This window comes from Apaloderma vittatum, unplaced genomic scaffold, assembly GCF_000703405.1.
Source record: "Apaloderma vittatum isolate BGI_N311 unplaced genomic scaffold, ASM70340v1 scaffold3157, whole genome shotgun sequence".
NCBI classification, from domain to species: domain Eukaryota; kingdom Metazoa; phylum Chordata; class Aves; order Trogoniformes; family Trogonidae; genus Apaloderma; species Apaloderma vittatum.
Window position 1 is genome coordinate 9,126 of NW_009724356.1, and position 23,176 is coordinate 32,301.

At 34.8% G+C, this 23,176-nt stretch overlaps 1 long non-coding RNA gene across 1 annotated transcript in view; it reads right to left on the minus strand.

Moving 5' to 3' along the window:
- Positions 1-948: 948 nt before the first annotated feature.
- LOC104276213 overlaps positions 949-23,176 on the minus strand; it is a 53,858-nt gene continuing 31,630 nt past the window's right edge. The window contains exons 2-3 of the long non-coding RNA XR_717838.1: positions 1,793-1,877; positions 949-1,024 (exon numbers count right to left, since the gene is read on the minus strand). This is a non-coding gene — a long non-coding RNA (uncharacterized LOC104276213). The remainder of the gene's footprint in view (positions 1,025-1,792; positions 1,878-23,176) is intronic.

Below are 23,176 nucleotides of genomic sequence, written 5' to 3' on the forward strand. Positions count from 1 at the left end.
GAAAAACACTTTATTTCTGGGGATTGCACATAGCTTCCATCTGAAATTGCAGTTATGAGTCCACAGAGAGAGTTCAATAAAAGGTTATAAAGCTGGCCATAGTTTGTTATGCTCAACTTAATTAATGAATCATCTCCAAATGCCCACTACCTAAAGGAAAAAAAAAGGCAGTATAAGAGAGTTCTTTAATTAAAGGATATTCTTCTTGTTTTGTAAACATTTTTCTAAATATATGCTCAAAACCAAAATTTAATTTTTCACTTTGACTATCTTTACACAATGAGCTTGCTATTATATCTGAAAATGTGGTTTTTTAGTGTCACTGCTGACCTTAAGTCAGTACCTATACAAAAAAAAAATAAAATCTTTCAGGCTTTCCTTTGACATTATAGATCAGGAAAAAGAAAAATACTTTCCTTCAAGCTACAGAATTTGATAAGCAATCATAATTTAGATAAAGGTAGTAAGCTCAGGCAAAAGAAAACAAAACTGAAGGTAAAATCTTGCTATGTAACTGAAGTAACTATTGAGATGCCTTTTTTCCTCACTAATTTTCTTGGGTTTTCCAAGGGTGCTATTTCTTTCCTCTACTGAAGTGCTACTTTTACTATTATCAGAAACATTAATTGAGGTAGAAGCAGCAGAGGCTTGTGTGTGGGATCTCACATTACTCAGTGAAATGGAACGTTAAAAAACCAGCAAACTTTATTAAAAAGGAAAAGTAGTTTTCTTACTAAAACCATAAGCTCTCACATAATGGACTACGAAAAAATATATAAATTGTCACACTATCAGATGTGCACTGCTAGCACTGACGATGGCCTATTTAATCTTCTAAATTTTTATGTGGTTACTGATGCGAACAAAAGTGGCAAAAAAAATAAATTAAGAAATTAGACTGTAAACTGTGAAAAACAGAATAGGATGATGCAATATTAGAAGGAATATCTCACAAGAATCCTGTGCTGAATTAGAGCAACTTTCCAGCGATATGCCATTTCCTTCCTGTGCCACTCCATACTCCCTGAAAATATATAAAACGGAATGGGTTTTACAGTAGATGGAGTCACGTCCATGTTCAGTTACTCTCTAGGCTTTATGATTCCTTAAGAGCGTACCACAAGAAAAAATACCTTATTCCATCAATAAATTTACTTTTTGCTATGATTCCTCCCTGTAGGGACCACAACTGTAGTTGGAGTAGTACTGCCGACAAGCCTGATGCTACAAAGATCCGGTCAATGACTGTACTGCAACAACTGTCTGCGGCTCACCCTGTGCTGAAATACCTTTCAGCAACATCACACTGCTAAGACTCTTCTAAAAACTAGAAAAATCTCTTTTTTTTTTTTTTTAAGAATAAATAAAACTCAAAATTGAGCTACATTTTCTGAGGCAGAAAAATCAGTGAGGAGAGTTAACTTGATTTTGGAGCAACCAGCCTTGGAAGTATGTGAAACAGAATTCTGGCTTAACTTAAAATCAATCGGGTCAGGGACTTCAGACAATCTCTTGTTCAAAGTTAAACTCCAGGAAAACTCTAGAACTGCATTCTACATAGAAGTTGTCTTGTTACAATAAGACAGTATTTCAGGAAGCAACCTGTAAGTAATTCCCCAAAGTACCTTCTCCTTACTCATATCCAAAAAGCAAAAAAATTGTAAAGGTTTCCACAGAACATCCAGGAACGGTTGGCAGAAAACGAATTGTGAAAGTAGGTCTAAGGTCCAAATTCAACATTTTAGTATTTTTGTGTACCAATTTGGACTACAGAGACTTTAAGTATCAGTACCTTTACAGGATGGGAATTACAGCTGCCTGCCGCACTCTCCTTCCCAGCAGTATCAGCCAAAGCTCACATTTCCAGTCTGTGATATCTGGTAAAAAATTGAATGGAACGCCACGTCACTGCTCTGCGGATTTCTGAAGCTGAAGGATCTGCTCTTCTTGCCTATGTAATGACTTCATACACTGTCTCTTCTCTAACAAACACAGCCAGGTTGAACTAGTACTTCTCAAGTCTAAAAGAGCTAAGGCTTTCAGGAATAAATGGATTAACATACTTTGCAGCTCATTTTGAAAACTAGTGAATATAAGAAAAACTCTAATGTGGTCTTCTGTTCTCTGGAAAAAACCTGCCACCTTTGTTTTGAACCAGTATACCTACAAGATTCTTGCTAGGAAGTCCCTGTTTCTCTTTAACTTCCAATGCACACTTGACCTAGATGATCACCCAAAGCATTCGACTTGCTCGTCTTTCTAACTGTTCTTCCACTAAAAAGTGATGTAGAGGATTAAGGTATTAAAGTAAATGAACTGAAATTAAAACAAATGTTTAAACAGAGCTGCCATAAGAGGACTTAAAGGTAAGATTAGATTCCACAGTGGAAGAGGATACTTTAAAAGAAGAGCTACAAAATATCACTGACAAGATTGGGCAATAGGAATTACAATAATTTTAGATTTGTATCTGCAATCTTGAATCTTATATAACAATTAAACACTACACTTAAACCAAGGAATATTTATACTCATAGGAGTTTAATTATATATGCTTTGGAACCTTTGACTTGGTAGCAGGACTTTTGATTTTTTGTTCATCTTTGTAATAAGTACGTACAAAGAATAAAATTAGTAAAAATATAATTCGTACATGAATTTGCAGGAAAGTAAATTACTGAGATTTTCTTCTTTCAAAGTTCTTTGGTTAATGAAGAAAAGCACTTTAAGGGAAACAATTTAAGGGCTGTACAACATTAAGAACTTTCTTCTCAGTACTAGTTATGTTTCAACTAGACTTAAGAATAAAAGCACCGCCTGTATTTCAGAGTCTAAAAAAACCAAATAGTTGTCATGAAAACAATAAGAGTTAAAAGCAGAAAAAAAGATTTTCCAAAAGTGAATCACAAACTTTTGTACTTATATACATATATGTATATTTTCTGATTCTGTAAATCTTCTTTTCAAATATGCAGTCAGTGGCTTTGTCAGACGAATTTTCAAATTTCATACTTTGAAAGACAAGGTAAGTGTCGTAATATTAGGTCCATACAAAATGCTACTGCTGTAACTGCAACTGAAATTGAGCTAGTCGTGAGAAAAGGAAAATATTCAGAAATCACACGATAATTCATATACCAAGAAAACTGCTACAATTATGTGGCTTTATTTCTGTCTCAGCAAAGCATGTAGAAAAAGTGAAATCAGGTAACTTGCTGCATTTAAAGAACAGATCAAGTTCTATGGGCTGGGGATTTCCTCTATCAGCAGCTTTTGGACAGTTCTGGTTTTGACAGTGAAGACAAAAACCTCCTCAAAGGTTGCAAATAAGATGCACATTGTCTTTTAGGTGTGATGGCACATACACAATAATTAAGGTTAGGTGTGACTGTCTGTATTACATATTTACGCATTCTACAAATTCAGTAAATCACCTGAATAAGTTTATTTTCTTTATTTCTTGTGGAAAGAAAAATCTTTTCTCTTGGTAGAAAAAGTAGTAACAGCTCAGTATTATTACCTTCTCTATGTTCAGTAGATTCACCCTTTACAATAGGTGTTCTGTAAACCCCCTGAATGTATATAATACTCAAAATTAATGGACAAATGCTCATATCTAGATTTTTCTCTCCAGAAAATTTAAAAACTATTCCTAACATTTTTAATGCAAATTCATCTTTCACTTAAAATTACTTGATGAATGTCTAGTTACCTTGCCTGGTATTATATTTTGGCACTGCAGGACTGTCTTCCTAAATCTGCAAATATCATAATTTAAACTTTGCATGTATCAAAGTGCAATTCCCTCATATAAGTGTTTATTCAGAAGTGTGATTATAGCTAGTAATGGAACACTGTCCAGTGTCAAACACTTTATTAAATGCATGATACTGATACACTATGTCAGAAATGCTTACTTATAATAATAAATTTACTTTTAAGAAATGGTCAAAATATTAAATTTAAACTTGTTTCAGATCTCATTTAGCAGAGCTGATTTGAAGAAATCTGATTACAAAAGATTCAGGAAAAACAACAGTAAATGTCTGCGGTTGTAAGTTTTTCTCACATTTTTTTCTTCAGTATTAAAACGGATATAAAAAAACCCCACACAACAGAAATATCTCCTAAATTTAAGGTCACCTTCACAGCAGAACACTTCAAGTTTTACGTCTATAAAGGGTCAACATCTACACCACTGACTTCAATGATTTATTTAAAAAGGAACCAAAACAACAATAATCTAAAATTCACACTAAGAAGTTGTTACACCTGGGCAAAAGTAAAATAAGATAGAGCGCATGAGTGTACATTGTTCATTCTGTAACCACATACACTGGTCATGAAGAACAGACAACTGACACAGATCAAGAGCTTGAAAGGAAGAAAGAAGCACTATGTTGTGTACAACTGCTATTTTTTAGAACTGTGCTCGATGAGAACGCTCAAACTCACAAATGTAGGTTAAATAACCTATCAAACCAGTCAGATTTCAGTCGAGTTCCTTACCATCAGCACTGCATTACTAACTTCACGTCCAAACCACCTCTCTCCTGAGAGTTAGATTGCTGAACTGAAATTTAGTGCAGAATGCAAATATTCAGTCACGCAGTAGTGTCAGTTCAAGTGCATTCACTTTTGTAATTTTTTTAAGGAAGTATGGTTCATTATAAGAGGTACAAGTGTATTTCAAGCATTTTTTAATCATGCTGATTTTCTTCCCACATTTGCTTTCTACTTCACTAACAAAGAAAAGATGTGCAGTATTTCCTGTTTCTCAACTACTGACTGAAACAGCAAATAATTATTTAGAGATGACAACATCCATCCCTTACAAATTACCTAGTCTGGCTGCTTTTACACATACAAACAGAAAAGAGGGAGAAAAATTATTGTGGAGGTATTTGCAGCACAAGTTCTTCATAACTAAAATGCAACTCAACAGAAAATGTTTCACTTTGTAAAAACTTCATCCTGAGTTCTGTAGATGCAAGTGGGAAAATATTCAGAAATGTTTTGTTTGCAAAGGAACTTCTACTGTTTATATATATATAAACAGACACATGTGCAATTTCTTACGCTTTTTGAAAGGCATTTCAACTAAATCATCTAAGTTAGACAATCAAGTTTAATTACAAACACTAAATTGTACAACAAAAACTAGGCAACTCAGTTATCTTTAAAAGCAGAAAGTCGTACAGTAGAAACAAGTCTTCAAACACCTGCTCAGTGTTTTGGAAAGCAAAAAGTCACATGAAAAACAACTACCATACTCTCCCAAAACCCAAGACACACAACCAGCATGTTCGTTTGTCATTTGCCTTAGAAAACAGATCTTACTACTTGGCAATCATTTAAAAGGCAGTATTATTTCACCACTCCAACATGATAAGACATCCTCATTAAGATGCTGCATGCTGTACAGCTAGATTTATAATAAAATATAATGTGTATCTTCAGTGCTTTTAGAAATACATTAAAAACAATTTTCCTTGAGTATTACGTTGCACTGTAGTCTTCTGTACTTAGAAATATTAGCAATTATATATTTTTAAGCCTTTTATCACTACATCATGTCTTTAAGACCTGGAGGAATGCAAATTAACACTCATTCTCCTCCACAATAAGACATTCTAAATGCTGGCAAATGAGACTAAAACTAAAACAAAATTTGCTTTCTTGTTGTACTACAAAATGCCAATTGTACAATAGCTGCTTTTCATGATAAGACAGGCTTGTATTTCAGTTTAAAAGCTATTGTGAAAACCAAATCAAGAACTAATGCGGATCCATAAAGTATATATATGCTTACACAAGATTGAACTTTGCAATATTTATTACCTCTATTCATTGTTACACCATAAAGCTTTAATCTCTTGCTTTGGGACAGACCAAGACTGTACTCCATAATATATTTCAGAGAAAGAAAGTGCATCCAAGCATACACAATGCAGAATAAAGCCAGAGAATAAATCAAAATGTGACTGAGGCAGATGCAGCTATAAAGTAAACAGAGATGCTGTCCAGCCCCAAATCCACATCAAGATACAGGTTGTTGTGGTGGCAGTAGTAAGAACTTTAAGGCCTCATAAGGAGATCTCATTTAACCTGTATTTCTTTACCTTAAAGGGTTGGGCTAGATGATCCTTGAGGTCCCTTCCAATCCAGTAATCTATGATTCTACGATCCTTGCCTAAATTGGGATCTGGTGACACAGTCCTCCTCTTGCTCCAACAAAAACTTCCCTCCTTTTTTTTATAAATAAAAAATGAGAAGCTAAATACCTGTCAGCAAAATAATGACTTCTTGGCAAAGTACATCCCTATGTACCTTGATCATGCATCCCTATGAAATTCACAACTAAGATTAAAATGAAGAAAGATCTGCAAAAAGGTCACAATCAGAACTAGAGTCCCACTAAGCCTATCACTACAGAGAACACAGGATTTAGGAAATGAACAAGCTTTAAGAAGTACAACCACATTATGGTCATATAAAAATGCTGCTGTTTAACATGAGGATCCAGAAGCAGTTTACTTTCCTCATGACAGTCAGTGGCTGCTTATACACCACCAAACAGATCAGAAACCGGCTAACTAACTCGCATGACAACAAGGCTAGGAAGCCACCCTGTTCGGGGGATGCTGGGAAGAGCCTTTTCTGTAGTCAAGATTTTGATTGGAGGGTGCTGTTAAGGTGACGAGACTTTCAGACTATCTTGTTTACAGACTTTCATACTTTCTTGTATAAAGTTCCAAAGACATATCCTACTTCGGTATCTAAAAATTACCTCGTTTCAGTTGCTGGCAATTGACAGGCAGTTTTCCCTAACAGTAGATAAATTTAAAGAATTTTGAAAAACAGATTTTAATGAAAGCTGAATGTATAGACTTTTGATAAAGTAGATTAGTGTTTAGACAACTTCAACTACCTCAAGCTTAACATTAGTATAAATGTAAAAATTTTGACACAGGAGATAATATCACTGGAAGACAGCAGAAATTTGATGAGCTAAAACAGAAAAAGCATACTACCACCAGAAAGACTGAAGAATGCATTTACTACTCATGCTTGTACATTTCTAAGCAGGTAAGAAGTCATCGCTTAGGTAATCTAGAAAGATTTTATAAAAAATTCTATTTTTGTTTTGTTATTGCAATATTCTTGTTCTGATGTATTAGTAATTCACTTTGATTTGCTATATCTGTAAAAGGGAATAGACAAAATTATTATAAAACACACTGGCTTTCATCAAATAGTAAGTCAGTGTATTTCTTAATAAACCTTACTCCATTCAAAGTGATCACTGGATTTTTTCCAACATGAGAATAAGAAAAGTTCATATGAAACAAAAAATACTATTTCAAAAGCACTGCACAAGGAAAAGTCAAATACAGGACATTACTGCAATCAACATGAAGATATCGGAACTAAAAGGATATAAACACTGCTAATCTAAAATAGAAAGCATGCTGCTGTTTAACCACAATTTCAGCTGTGGTGGTTTCAGCATTCAATGGTCGTCTGTTACTTAATGCAGGCTATCTTTGGCTTTGCATGCTTTTGTTTACAACTGTACTGCATATAGGTTCAATAAAACGGAAGGCTTGGAGAGTTCTCGCTCTTATTTTATATTAGTCACAAGAACTAAGAAGAAACTGTCAACCTCTGCCTCCTTAAAAACAAGTTTCAATATAATTTAGTCTATCATTAATAGGAAAAAGCTGATCATGTTGGAGTTCATGCTGAAATAGCTCATTCTGCTAATGCTCTGAAGTTTCCATCATTATGTATTATTCAATGTTATCAAAAATACCTTCTCTAAATGCAAAAGTAGTCATATCTTCTTAATTGGTCTATCTGGCATTTAGATAACTTCCCAATTACCACAACTTGGTACCCATGTACAGCATCCAGCTGCTTGTTTTTAATCTGGACGGCCAAGAGAGAGCTCAAGTACCAAATAATCATTTGGTTACTTGAGAGAACTCTCACACAGCCTAGAAGATGCCACTGCTAACTGGATTCAAGGACACTGTCAAAGGAGAATGGGAAAAATTAGAATACCTTTAACCATTAATAATACTTAATTGTCAAGAAAAGCATGGAGTTCTTTGTCTCAAGGCTACAAAGTGTGAGTAATTGCAAAGAATGAATCATAGATGGGCTGCTAAGTGTATCAGCCAATGATTATATGCAAGATAATTATGATCTTGTTACAGAGGCTATTAAAGGAAACTAGAGTTGATAATTAAATACTGTATTACAACCCTCTGAAGGACAACCTTGTCAATATTAGTTAATGCAAGAGATAAAAACACCATTTTGAATGAGCCTTTTCATTTGTAAGCAGCAATAACTTGATTTCTGAAAGCAAAACTTTTAAAAATATCAGAAAAACACACTTAAAAAAAACAGGTTTGTTCAAAATTGAACTACTTTATGAGAGTAATATTAAATCTTAATTGAAAGCAAAAATTTTTAAAATATCAGAAAAACACACTTAAAAAAACAGGTTTGTTCAACATTTAACTACTTTATGAGAGTAATATTAAATCTTAACTGTATAAGATTTTGAAGGCACAGCTGTTGACATACTTCTGATGCATAGAAGTCACAGAGTCAAGACACCTTTATTCAAGTGCTGGAGAGACACTATCAAAACTGATGTTTTGTTTAATGTAAGTTCTGTTGCAGCTTGAAACCATGCCTGAAACCTCTCCTTGATGAGGTAATATTTAACATAGAATCACTTAGAAATATGAATGTATAGTGCAGGCGAGCTTTTCTTAAGCCTACTAACAGTTCAATAGGAAAATAACACTCATGAAATGAGGTTGGAAATACTTCTCAGATTATTCTAAAGACACTCAGAAGCTTATTCTGGTGTGAAAACCTGCCTAAATATTGTATTGCCCAGCCATCCAGTGTTCACACACACAATGTTTCACACAGTAGATCTCATAAAACAACAAAACCAAATCATTTCATTATCTCAAGATAATGAAGCTTAATTAGAGAAAATGTATCTTCTGTTTAAGAAAAAATAAAGGAATCACCAGTTTTAACAAATTAACTGTAAACTTGAGGTGCAAGTGACACATTCACGGACACCCTAGCTAGAGGGAACAAGAACATTAACACTCAGGATGAGTTTTGGAAGAGCAAAGAGAAAAGTCTCAAGACTCCTGCTTTCACCTCTAAGGTCATGCCATGCACTAATCCATAGCATTTCACAGACTTAAAACTGTACTTGTTATTGCAATTTACTAAATCTAAGTAATCACTAGATTATTTATTATGAAATGCTGAGTTCTATCTTCTCATGCAAGTTACTGTAGGCGTGTTACCCTGAAGACACAACTCTACACCAACTTTACACCATACAGAGTCAACTTCAAGGCCACTGGCCTAGCATCCCATCCCCTTGAAATAGTTTTAAACTACTTATCTCTTCAGTAATAGTCTTTCCCACAAGTGTCATGCATCTGACCAAGGCTGGCAGACAAAATGGAGGCTCACTAAAAAAAATCCACAAAATTCGCTCTTAGTAACTATATATCACAATCTCAAAACTAAAATAAAATAGACTTAACACATGATAACGATTTTTGTACAGTCCTAGTTGGGTGAGAAGTGCAGAAAAGCTTAGTTTTGGTTTTTTTTCTTTCTGGAGTTAAGCAGAAGGCACACAGTAACTCAACAGAGAAGAGCTGTAGGGTTTGTCACCAGTGAAGATAGCAACAAACAAAAAGCAAAGAGAGAAAACTCACTAAATGTTAGTGTTTAAAAACCTAAGCTAGTTCCTTCTGTGACAATGAGCCTATGTTACTTCTCTAATAACTTCTGAAACAGAAGTTATTTAGGCTATTTAATGAATAGCCTCAAGTCACAAATCCAGGATTAGATGACTGCAGCAAGAACAAAGACAACAGGAACAACTACTGGGTAAAGTACAAGTATTCCAGTCAGTACATGAAAATTCAGACAGAATGGATCAAGTGCAAGTCTGATGGTTTATCATGGACAAACCTAGATAAACTTTTAAAATTGATATCAGAAAAATCGATCTATTCCTGTTTAGTTTATCTGTAAAAACTAGAGCAGACACTGAGGCAATTTAGCTCAAAATTGATGATTCAAGCACCTAAAACAAGTATTCTCCCTAAAAGGTCAAAGATGGAAAAGACAGAATGATCTACATAAATAAAAATGCTAACATTCAAGTAAACGGGTAAGTTTCCACAAAATGAGAAATAATGTGCTTATTCATGAGGACTTTAGTATTAAAATGTGTTTTAAGATGCTGTACTGCACTAGATAATAACAGCGCTTCCAAACGGAGATCAGTTAGCATACTGCTATCAAGTCTAAATAAATTCTCAGCAATTACCAGTATCCATGGGAAAGCGAAGTATAACTTCAACATACCAGACTTAATTGACCACAGCAGTATGAGTCAGAGAAGGTAAGACACTTTCAGACCTCTGTCACCACTCCAGAATACCAAATTGGTATAAATCTATTCAGTATTTTCAGTGAAACATATGGAAAATCTTCTCACAATAAAATTTCACTTTAAATCTCAAGTATAATTAATCAAAATTGGATTAATAACTCAAATCATGTACAGAATATTTTGGTGCTGAATATTTTCTCACTGACACTTACAGAAATGTAAAAATTATGCTGTGCTGGGCTCAGAAGCTTAATTTCCTGAATTTATTTATTTTTCTAGAATGCTTCACTATTGATTCATTGATCTTCTCTCTTGCTGCTTACTAAATGACCAAGATTTTTAACAACCAGCATAGAAGAGTAAAACAATTTAATTGTCCAACTATTAATAGGCAAAAGTCTTCTTCACGTTATACAACAGAACCAACAGAAAACACATACCACGGAGATCAGCAATATGAATTAAAGGGGAAGTGGGAACTCCCAGCAAAAACTAGAGATAGGAAGGAAGATACTGGCGTTGTCTCCTAAAACAAAGGCCCTCTAGCAAGTTTTCTTTTATGATGCCCAGACAGCCTTGATATTAACAAGTTTATTTAAAAGCTTTACACACGTTTCTGAACAGCAATCACTGACTATTGCCATATTTTTTACTTCTTGCAAACTTAAGCCTTGAAATTTTGAAATTGAACTTGCTTAGCATTTAAAGTCCCTACTTCACCTGCAGAGTTGCTACTTATTAAAGAACCTACATAGAGAATACAGATTGGTTCAGAAGGACGGACAGGTGAGTGTGAGGAGGGAACAGAAACGAGGGCTACTCTACAAAGTCTTTGCACTGTATCTTCCTCTTCTCTCAGGGATGTTCAGAAGCTACATTGCACAGCTCTGCAGTAGCTGTTCTCCCCGTTCTGTAGCAGCCCTACTGTCACTACATACCTTGGCTATAGAAGATTTCACCACTCCCTTCGTGCTGTGATTCGTTACATTTCCCACCAGTCATCTAATCAAATAGCAGCTCCTGTTACGTCATCAACAATAGATTAAGAACACGATAATACTGTCAGAAAGACTTTTGTATTTAATTCTGTGCCTGTAAAGGAAACAACTGTTTTTCCTATTTTAAGCAGCGTAACAGCTTCTGAATGTCTCCAGTGGGACTCTCCTAACAGCAAGCTTCTTCAACCGGCTGTGCACCTACAGGCTGTTCCCTTCAGAAATAGGCACACAGCATCGACCCCAGGGGAGCAGAACTTTTAACCTAATTTTTAAAGTGATCGGAGACTATGCATACACAGTAAGACTGCTCTGCCATCCTTTAATTGCTGGACTGGATTGGATGCAGCTTATTCTGCAGAGCCAATACTGTTCAGAGTATAGTTTTAATACATGCTTTAATTAAAACATTACTTTTTATTGTATGAGTTGTCCCTCGTCATCTCAGTTTTGTAAGCCAGTTTTTGGCATGGAAAGTCTGATGCAAGAACTGTGTCCTCATAGCCAAGTCAAATCATACTGAAAGCATTAACCAGCAACATATTGGTTTTTATAACATTCTTCTAGAAGTAGCCTTCAGTAATCTAAAGAGTACTTACAAGTAAGCTAATGGAGATCAAAATTACACAAGAAAACACACTAACTTGTGCTTTTGCAAAGAAGTACATACTGAATAAGCATATTTTAAATAAGAACCTAAAGCAAATCGGTAAGAAAACACAATCTAAGAATTAAGATTCACGATCTTATTCTTTGTATGGGTATCATTTAGAAACAGAAAAATAAAGACGTAAAACTTCTACATCTGACTTATCATTGCTAAACACACAAATGCATATTATTGAATTTAATTTTGAAAACTTTTTTAACTATTTGAAAACAAAGATGAAAGTAAGTTGATACAATGAGCCATTACAAAAGAAAAGATTTTTATGTCAAATGAAAGATACGCACATAAATCTAACACTAAACCAAAACTGCATTCCACCTGTACATGCATCCACGTGTGTATGGAAAAGAAGGTAAAATAGCACATGCATCTGCATCTGAGAGGGAGGCTGAATACTGAGGGAAAAAGCTTCAATTGTTTTAAGTGTAAAGGAAAACGTATATTATCAATAATTAGTGGAAGTGCAAAGTTCTAAACACAGCATGCTATCACACAAAACTACACACGTGTAAACGTTAGTGTCCTCTGTGAAACTAAATCAAAATTAGCAGCAAACGATATCAGAATTTTTTCCATGCTGCTTATATAGAAAACAATTACTTTGGGACCTCAGCGGTATGTAAGGATGCTAGACATGGTTCAAAATCAAACTTAAATAAAAAGACCAGCAAATTGGTCCAAGATCTCATTCAAATAAGTTTTCACATACAGTGGATTTCTTCTCACTTGAAAATTATTTCAACTCATCAATAAAACACCACGAAGTTCTTCTATACTATACTGCTCCACAGAACCAGGCTCTCAAATTAATATCCCACTGTCTGCTTGCATTAGGTCAAAATTTCAAACACGCGGGTCAGCAGAGGGCAGGGGGAGCAACTATTGTTCTCACTCGTTTCTTCATGCAAGCTGGTCACATCTCAAAAACTCAACGTAAATTAGTTATGTAGGTTTCTTGTTTATGAAATAAAAATGTTTTTTTATCTGAAATGCAACAAAAGTATGAGTATTGCCTGGTAACATTAAAGCAGTCATGGCTTGATTGATGTTGCAGTTCGTAGTCAGGGCAAGAAATAAATGCACTGCCATAAGTGCAAAAATCTAGCTCCTACTTAAAGCACACGAAAGGTTCTCATTAGTCAAACAAGAACATTTATAAATGCAGTTGTGCAAAATCAGAGTTAATGAAAACAAAAATGTCAGATAAGAAGTGTGAAAAATTTAACCGCATGCACCTTAAAGAAAAAGGTGAGCTAAATCACAGTTACAAACATTAAGATATTTTAAATGGCACGCATCTGCTGTAGTTAAGAAAATTAACACCAGATACATAAAATAACTTCAATATTTATTTACATTTTTAGGCCATTATTTGTACAGAAAAATACATTAACTTCCTTAAGTGAACAGTTCTTTTGAAAGAGGGATGTGTTAGACAACTGATTTTTCAGTCTTGAGTCTTTATGCTCCCCTGCTTGTATTCAAATATTAAAAATGTGAAACTGATGCAAGTACAATAGGAAATAAAAAGTCTCAGTGCCTGAAATTCTAGTCATTTTAGCTCTTTCTTAAAAAGGTCTTACAAATTATTACAAATGATTCTCTGATCTTGGAATTTGATGAATAGTTACAGAAATGAGCTAAAAATAAGGCAGTGTTAAAAGGTAGGGTTGCCAGTTCTTTCATGGTCCCAGAAAACGTAGAGGAAGTTGACAGGATCAGCTCAGCTCCACTGTGCTCCTGAAAAATATAAAATACCAGTGTCCACTGGATCATTGGGTCCTTAGCACTCTAGTACTATTTATGAAAAAGATTTGGTGATGACCATAATGGTGCTTTAAAGTATGGAGTAAGACAGATTTGTCAGTAGGTGTCTTCCTTTTTAAGTTTTCATGCCCTAAATACACATTATTTGTAAATTAAGGCTAAAAAGTGCCTTGCATAATGATAAACATATTGGGACATCATCTCTGGGCTTTATTACATAAATAGAGAAGAAATGTCAGGAAAAACTGAATTGATTTTAAATAAAAAAAGTAAGCAAAGACTGTAAATACCTGTTTTATCCATTTTTATCTAATGAAATTACATGTTTTAAGTGTTAATCATGCATATATACTAGCAGTATCTACCTGAAACTAAGGCTGAGAGCCTCCAAAAGGCTCATAAAAACTCTCCCCTCACAATGCAATCAGGAGTGTAATTCCTTTGATGGCACCAAATGCAAGCTTCATAAAAATACAAAGCACTGGCATCTCACTATTAGTATCTAGATAAGTTAACTAAGCCAAGACTTCAAAACATCCAGGGAAAACTGTCAGGGGAATCTGGAGATAACACCACTGGAAGTCCTGCTGGACGAGCCCTCTTACAACTGGAATCATAGTTGAAACTCTATCAGCATTATACAGGCCAAAGATTTTGCAAGAAAAATTCTGCTTGGAGAAAGGACTCTACAATAAAACTATAACATAAAATAAAAAAAAAACAAAACAAATTAATAATTCTAAAGAGCAAAGTCAGAATCCTTATCACTCTGTACAGGCTCAGTTACTGTCATCAAAGCAGCAAAAGTACTTCTGTATGCAGAAGCACATAAATTCAAGACATTTGTTACTTAACAGCAGTTTCCTAAGGAAGACCATGAGTATTCCATTTACTCAAAACCAGCCAAATTTTGTTTTGACCTAAAACCAATTTACCTAAGCTTGAACAGATTTTTAAAGACATATTTAAAATCTGTAAGAATAAACACAGCTTTTGCTATATAAGATAGTGGTTGCTACATAACACAGTGACTATTAAAAGCTAAAAGATCACAGGAAAAAAAAAAAGTTGAACAAAATTTGCATACCTAACTCACTGCCTAATAAAACACATAAATAACAAAAATTGTTAACTAGAGACCCCAAACGTAATTCACAATAGACTGTGCAATTTCCTCTTTACCAGCTGCAAACATGCTTTAACAGAATAGAAAGTTACATTGATACATAATACCTTCTTAAATTTGTGGAAGTTCTTCTACTTCCAAGGGAAAAAGAGTGCAACTGCTAATATTCAGGTCCACAACAGAAAGGAAAAAACCCAAACTATAAGCCCTAAAGATTTAAGAATGGAATCATCTTCCAATTTTGTTCTTTTAGGTACGTAAAGCAAGAGAATCTGATCTTTTAATTTGCACAAGCATCAAATAGGGTGAGATCTTCACACACACAGAGTAATAAATAAAACATCAAAAGAGATAGGATTCTAACCTATGAAACAGTCATGGCACAGTTTAATAGCTTGAATGGTGTTAAAGTAAGTACAAATAACAATAAAAATGCTCTTCTGCAATAATAAATTCTTAGGGAAAAAAACCCAATGATTAAAAACAACATTTCAACTGAGCAAGTTTAAAACAATGATAGTGAACCTCACAATATGAGGATTAATTACTGATTGCCAATAAAGCCTATAGGCTCTACATTTAGGCACTGATAGAGAAATGGCTCCAACCTGCATGAATTATCGACCCAAACTATTTCCAGCTACGAGAGCTGAAAAGTTCCTTCCTCAATCTGTGACCTGAGTATCATGATCCTGGGCAACCGGCTTCAGGTGGCTCTGCCTGAGCAGGGTGGGTGGACACGACAATCTCCAGAGGTCCCTTCCAACCTCAATTAGTCTGCGATCCTGTGATTTCACTTTTTTTTAAATAGGGCTGTATGTCAAACTTCCAAACAGGTATTTGAATACAACAAAATAACACAAGTAAAGCTAACAGCAATTCTTACTACCTAAGCTGTAAAACTCAGGATCTCCAGCTGATCGAATTTGATTTTGTTAGCTCAAGTTAACATTTCTGTTTACAAGCAAGGCGAAGAACTAGCCAGACACTTACACAAGAGACATACAAATAGAAGCTCCTACCTGGAGAAGGCAACTGAAATAGATTTGATCTTATCCATAGAAACTTAACACCTTCTCACCTTTGCATTTCCATCTTAAGCCAGCTTGGGAGGGGAGGTCTATAAAAATAGTATATTCACTTAGGAGTACACAGAATTCAAACTGACTAAAATAGGAAGAGGGTGAGCAACAAACTAGTGAAGTAAACATGAAGAATGTTACATAAACTGAACAAATATAAACTAAAATGTACCATTTAACCTAACTAGAATGTGCTGGCATTACTTTACCCTGTACTGTGATGAAAGAATAACTTCTATATATTGTTCATTTCAAAATACTGTCTTCTTTTTATCTGTGCTAATTCAGGATTTATTTAAAACTTAAACTGAAGTGAGATGGACCTTTCACAGTTTGTTGGGGTTTTTTGCCTGGTATAAGAGAAGGAAAAAGGTATCTCAAAATGGCCAAGGAAAAAGGAATTTTACTTTTTAAAAAAAGGTTATGAAATTCATTTTGATTATAAATCAGAACTAACAATTCTCCCATGGCTTCTCGTGATGCAGTACAGCTTCATCCTATAGCAGCCAAAACATCTTCTTTTTTCCTGCCTTTGCTATTCAAAGTTGCAGTTTTATGCAGATCTATCAATTTACTTGGGAATCACACATGTTGTGTATGATACATATCACACTGTTCTAAGTGACTGGTTTACATCAGCTACACTGCTCGTGAGCTCTGCTGCTACTGTTGTCTCAATACTAACCTTCCAAAGATCCTTTCATAATTGTTCATATCATTCCTTAAAATGTCATCCTCAGAACAAATTTCCAAATCTATACTTTGCCTTTTCTTTGAGAAACAATTAAAAAAAAATCCAAATCATTGCATTTGAGACACTCCCAACATCTTAAAGATCAAGTGAGAGAGGGCACAGACTTGATAATGAACTCAGGTCTCTATCAACACTGACTACAAGTCATTCAGAAGATGAAAATATAAATCAATGTATGCAAAATACATAAAAATAATTTATAGGTAAAAAAGAATGACAAGTGGCTAGGCAGTTCTGGAACAGTTATAAATTCCTTTATTAATTATAAGCATTTCTTTCTGCTCCTGCTAATGCTCATTTTGTGTTCTACTGCTGATAAGGCCTTTAAATTATTTATAGCTCAGTAAAAATACAGCTATTGTGACTATTACTTCTACCAGATAAATAATCAAAATATTTGCATTTCCTAAATTTTAAGTAAGTGCTTGTGATTTAAACTTAATATTTAACATATCTTTGGAGAATGTTTTGAGGGGTTTTCTCCCCTGAAAATACAGTATCTGTACATGCCATAATAACAGAAAGGGCATACCCTCAAAAAATGAAAACAAGTCTGCATAAGTTGATAACAGTTCTTCAAAAGATACAGCAGGGCATTTTATAGAAGAAAAACAGAAATTAAAAATATTAGGAGGAAATTTTTGATAATTCCTACTGAATTCCAGCTTAGTCCACTAAGTAACTCTGAACACCTTGATTCTCTATATTCAGTTCTCCTGAGGGTTAATCATCACATTTAATCATCTGTCTAGTCCCTCAAAAATACATCCCCTAGCTGATTAATGTTAACGCTTTTTATTCTAATATACAAATGAGCTAGTTCACCAAACATATGGCCACTCACCTATCAAAAGTGGTTTGTTAGAAAAAGCAAGAAAGCCAAAGACTTCTCTAGAAAGTCATGACATATTGAAAGACTAGAATTCTACATATTTCTAGATTGTTTTTTATTTAAACAAATATTCTCAACTAAATTATGAGAAATGTTGTAACACTGAAACATTACAACTGCACTTATCTTTACAATGATGTACACACAGAAGAGAAAAAATACACATTGCATTAGCATAACAATATATCATTGCATTAAAATAGAGGTCAAGCAAAGTAAACACATGTGGATGACGTAAGAATTTTTTTTTTTTTGGTAATCTACCATATATATTTTTTAGGAAGCAGAACAGTGATGAGAAACTTGTAAATACAACCTTTATATTGCAGAACACTGTTACTTGCAACATATTTTATAACTGCTTGTATCTGAGACTCAAGGACACTACAACTGCAAATGAACAGGCAGCCACACTGAGGAGAAACCCTACGAAAGAACAGAAAGGTTTTAGTCCTATGAAAAAACTACACAGGGCTACCACAGAACAATTCCTGCTGGTTGCAATCTCAAGGCTGAAATGTTTGCAGCTATCCATTGTTAAACTTTTTCATATGATAAAATAATCACATCCATTAAACATAGAGTAAGTCCATATTCAGTATTTGGTAGATGTAGTAGAATGCTTTGTTTGAAGCTCTGACAGTGGAGAAAGAATGGGGTAAAGACTGCATTCAGTTATGACTTACGATCACACCTCTGAAATCATCCAAGGCTTTCTCAGTATTTCTATTTCAGGTACTTAGCAATGAAATCACAGTTGATAACTACCCAGGGTTTTCAACCAATTCAGTGGCTGGTCCTCCTTCCTGAGAAATGGATTGTACCACACCAGACACACAGAAGTCCAATCACCACAACTACACAAGGGCTGTTTCTCAAAAACCCTGTTACTCTCCGTAACTTTAAAGGTATTTATTTAACTTTTGCATACTTTCAAGAACAAAGCCACAATAACGAAGCATCTGTCAAGCCTACCTTTGGCTTAAGGTCCTCCAAAGACTTAAACTAAATGCACAGATCATGAAGCATCTAGAGCCTCAACGCAGCTGGTACTGATGGTCTCAGATAAAATCTCAAGGTATGAGGAACATCAGTGAAAAAAAGGTGTTTGTAAAAATAACACTGAATCCAGAAGAGCATTTTTGGCTGTAGGACTAGAAATAGTCAATATTCCACCTATTTTCCCCTGAAAATTCTTCTGCTCAGTTCACTAAAACGAGAACAACAGCCCAGGAGGCAAGCACAGCAAACCCACGTTTTAAACTCCTAATGACAGAATACTCATGCCTATGACCTAATAATGTTGGGTTTAGTTAGCTCTAGTCTCAGTATTAGGCAACGGTAAACAAGGATCCTTTCTCTGTGGCTCTCTAATATTTTAAAAAATACTTTACCATTACATTTTTAAATCTCTTCTGAGTTTCAAGTTTGTGAAACAATGGATTAAATAGAAAGTAAATTGCTCTAAGGATCCTGAGAATTTGTATAACTCCACAAAAACTTATCGACTTGCGCTTGAATCCGTCTTGTCCAAACTGAGTATCAGCTGAATTCTTCAAAGAGCAAAATCTAAACCATGTACTTTCCAAGTATATTACCAAAAAAAGCCAGTCAAACCACCAAGCCTTTTTCTAATGACTGTGTAGCAGTAACTTTTCTTCTGGAAGGTAAATGGTGAAATGGCAACGGGGTTGGAGTCAAATGCCCTAACTGGGCTTTGGCAAGCTGGACCTCAAAATTAAGAAAGCCTTAGAATAGAATTGCTTGTGTGAAAAAGGTAAGCCTTATGCTAAATAGTTCCATATCCGAGCTTCTCCACTTAACAGCTCTTTCTGTGGAACAGCAAGTTGTTGACTTTGGGTTATACTAACCTGCCATACGTAATTAAAACAACTAGGGGTGGGAGATGGGGGTTAATAATCAGGTAAACAAAAACACTTCCTGCCTCCCAGAAAATCCCTGTATCTTAGAAGTACTCTAAACTGTCTGTTCTCATTGATACAGGAATGCAGAAATCTGGTGGAAGAATAATGCCAACGGGATAACTCTTCATCTGTGACCAAAAACTTAGAGAATGCTTTATCCCGCTCAAAAATTGTACAGTCATGACTACCACAAACAGTTGGCAAAAAAACCCAAACCATTTTCCAGCATTTTAGGATAATTCCTTAAATGTTCATTATAATTTAGGGCTCGATGAGCCTAAAATCAAATTACTGTGGAATTTATATTAGTTTTCTCTTCTCCCGCACTAATGGCAAGGAGGGAGGCCAAGCCACATCAGACAAAGAAGGCATCTTAGATTTTTAATTACAAGAAAGGAGATTAACTGCACTATAGTTTAAACATGAAAAGACAAGTATATATAGCTCAAATTAAAATGCAGAAAGGTACTACTGATAACTCTGAGTATATTTTCAATACTTTTAAACATCTTTTGATTGTTATTAACAGGTGTATGGAAGGATTTTCTGATAGGTAACGTTGAAAAAGGAACATTAAGGAACTTGCAAAAAGCAAAGTGGAATTCTGTCTTTCTGGCCACCTATAAACAAGCTAGTTTACCATACTAGTTCATCCTAGAAAGTATAACCTAAGAAGCAGAAAACAAGAAAAAAATGTTTCTCACTACTGACATTTTTAACCTGTAAATCAAACATGTTGCCAACAGTTAAAATCTAGCACGCAGGCTCTGTAAGAAATAAATCTAGCTGCGTAACTAGCTACACTTGCTTTCAACACATACAGGAGGCATTTCCAGTTGCTAGGATATTAGGTAGTATATTAAGTTACATGTAAACATCCTCACGGAGTTGGTATACAGAGCTCGTCGTAACATTCAAGAAGAGCACAAGCTTTATACATACTACCCCGATCAGAAAACAATTCTATGTAAGGGTTTCATTTATTCCATATTGACTTTTAGAACCTCCGGAAGTGATTAAAAAAAAAGTAATAAACCCAGTCGTAAGTGTTTAAAAGAAAGCATGAGATAAAAGAGCCTCCTGTTTAGGCAGTGGTTCTCCTCCTGCTTCCCCTCTGCTGCTGAGTGTCCTTTGTCTGCCTCTCGATTGAAGATGTAACACAGATACAAATCTGTCATCACAACTCAATTAGAAATTGATCACTTGACTTTCTACTGAAGATCAATACAAATTTCTTCCAATCCACCTTTAATCATTTCTGAAACTACTTATAGCTTTTCACTGTAATATCTAGGTTTCCCTACCTAGTTAGGACACATTTAGACTCCTCTTATACACAAGACCTAAAACCTACAACCTTAATTCTTCATTTTTTTTAGTTCATTTTTAGGCGTTTAGAATTATGAGATTAAATTTTATTTCACTAGCTTAATTTAAAAAAAACTCCAAAATTATGCTGTAAGTACTGGAATAAAAACTTGGATACAGTCTTTCACCATAACACAAAGTTTTAGAAGCAGGATGATACAAGTCATCATCTGCTTAAATCCTGGTCATTAAGAGTGCAGAATACTTCCTAGTAGTTGATAGATACTGCCTGACCCTTCCAACGCGTGTCTAGCCAACACACTACAACATACTTCAACACTGAAGCTGAAATATCATTTTCTAAGCCATTAATCAGCATCTACATGGCCTCTCAAGAGCTGCACTTATCCTTCCCAATATATGAAAGTAGTAGCATAAAAAGCGCTATGTCAGATTAGTTCACCACGAGGTGAATTTACATTTCAATATTTGAGTTCTAGCTGGCTTTACACCACAGTGGAGTATAAACATGAAATATAAAACTATATTGATAAAGAAGTTTGACTTCTTTATAATCCTTGTTGTTCAGAATTAATATAACATCCCCAAACAATCCAATAATTGACTAAAAATTCACTTCTCTTGAACTTCATAAGAAAAGGCAGAACACGTGTATCCCACAGGGTGACAACAAACGCACGCGTGCTGTACCGACAAGACACCGTTACAATTATTTTATCAGGTAAGCAACTTACCTGTGTGGTGTAATGACAGAGTATGAGGAGTGGTTAGAATGTGAATAAAAAGCAGTTTTTCAAAGGAGAGGAAGGAAGAGAAAAAACAACTTACCCGAACAATAAAAAAAAACCATACAAATGCAGATTCAAAGGAAATTGCCCTCCTGCACATCCAGTGAGAATAAAAAATAAATCCAACCCAAAATTAACCCCAAACACACACGCTTAGCTGCTTTCATGTGTCCATCTTTATATATGATTTCTTATTGAACATCATGCAGTAATTTCAGCTGCAAATTAAATTACATTGGACTAGGAAGCTCAGGTTCCATCAAATCATGTAAAGCCGCTTTTAAAGCACATCTTTCAAAGTATAAAAACCTGTAACTTAGAGAAAATGTGGTTTAGTGTGACTGTAGTCACTGAACAGGCAGATTTCTGTAAGAAAACCTAGGATTCTCACTATTAATCACCTGACCTGGTATGAGGTCATTAGAACATCGCTCTTTTCTCTCACTGCTCATTGTTACTGACTCTTATATGGCAGCACAGGTGCTCCTTATGATTTTGCAGACAAATAAATGCAAGTAAAACCATTTAGTACTGACATTAATATGAAACACCTGTGCTGACAGTCACTTAAACATCTCTACATTGGAGACAAATATCTGTCCTAATTACATTAATACCATTACATTGCATCCAGACTTTAAAAACTACCTTCTGATATATCTTCACACGTGTTCATGGAAAAGAACATTCAAAGGTAGAAAATGTAACTCCTTTTTCATGTTATTAGAGAAAAAAAAAATTGAAATATTTACATTAAAGATATGTATCTTCTTTTAACTGCTTGCTTTACAAAAAACATTGTGACCTAATGAAAAACTATACCTTCTTTCCTAGTAATTCTTTAATTGAAAGTCAAGATAAATTGCCTTTTTTCCAGCTTGAAGGCTCATTTCTACAAGCTTATGAATCAGACAATACTTGGGTTTGTTCAGTACTTTTATATATTACTTCGAAAATATACTGCATTATCACCTAACTTAAAAATATGAAAAGTATCTAACACATTTAATTAGGGGCAGTGCTACACAAATTACCATAGCTTTACACCTTCACTTACTCATTTACAATGAACTGTTGCTTAATCCATAAGGAACAGTCCTAAAAATTATAAAACAATAAAAATTCAAAGAAATCCAAACCAGAACTGATCTTTTAGTGCAAAGAAGGTTTCCAGCAAGGAAATGAAAATGTGCCAACTCCTCAGGAGAAGGCACCGCATCAAACCCCGGCCACTGCTGGTGCAAATAGATGGGAGCCACAGGCGTAACAGAGCCCGAAGACAACGGAATTGTCTTGGAACTCGCTTGAGCACCTTTGATTCACAGGAGAATATCCGATGCCAGTTTTAACATAATGAAGGGAAAAGCTACTATTGTTTTTCCCTTCACG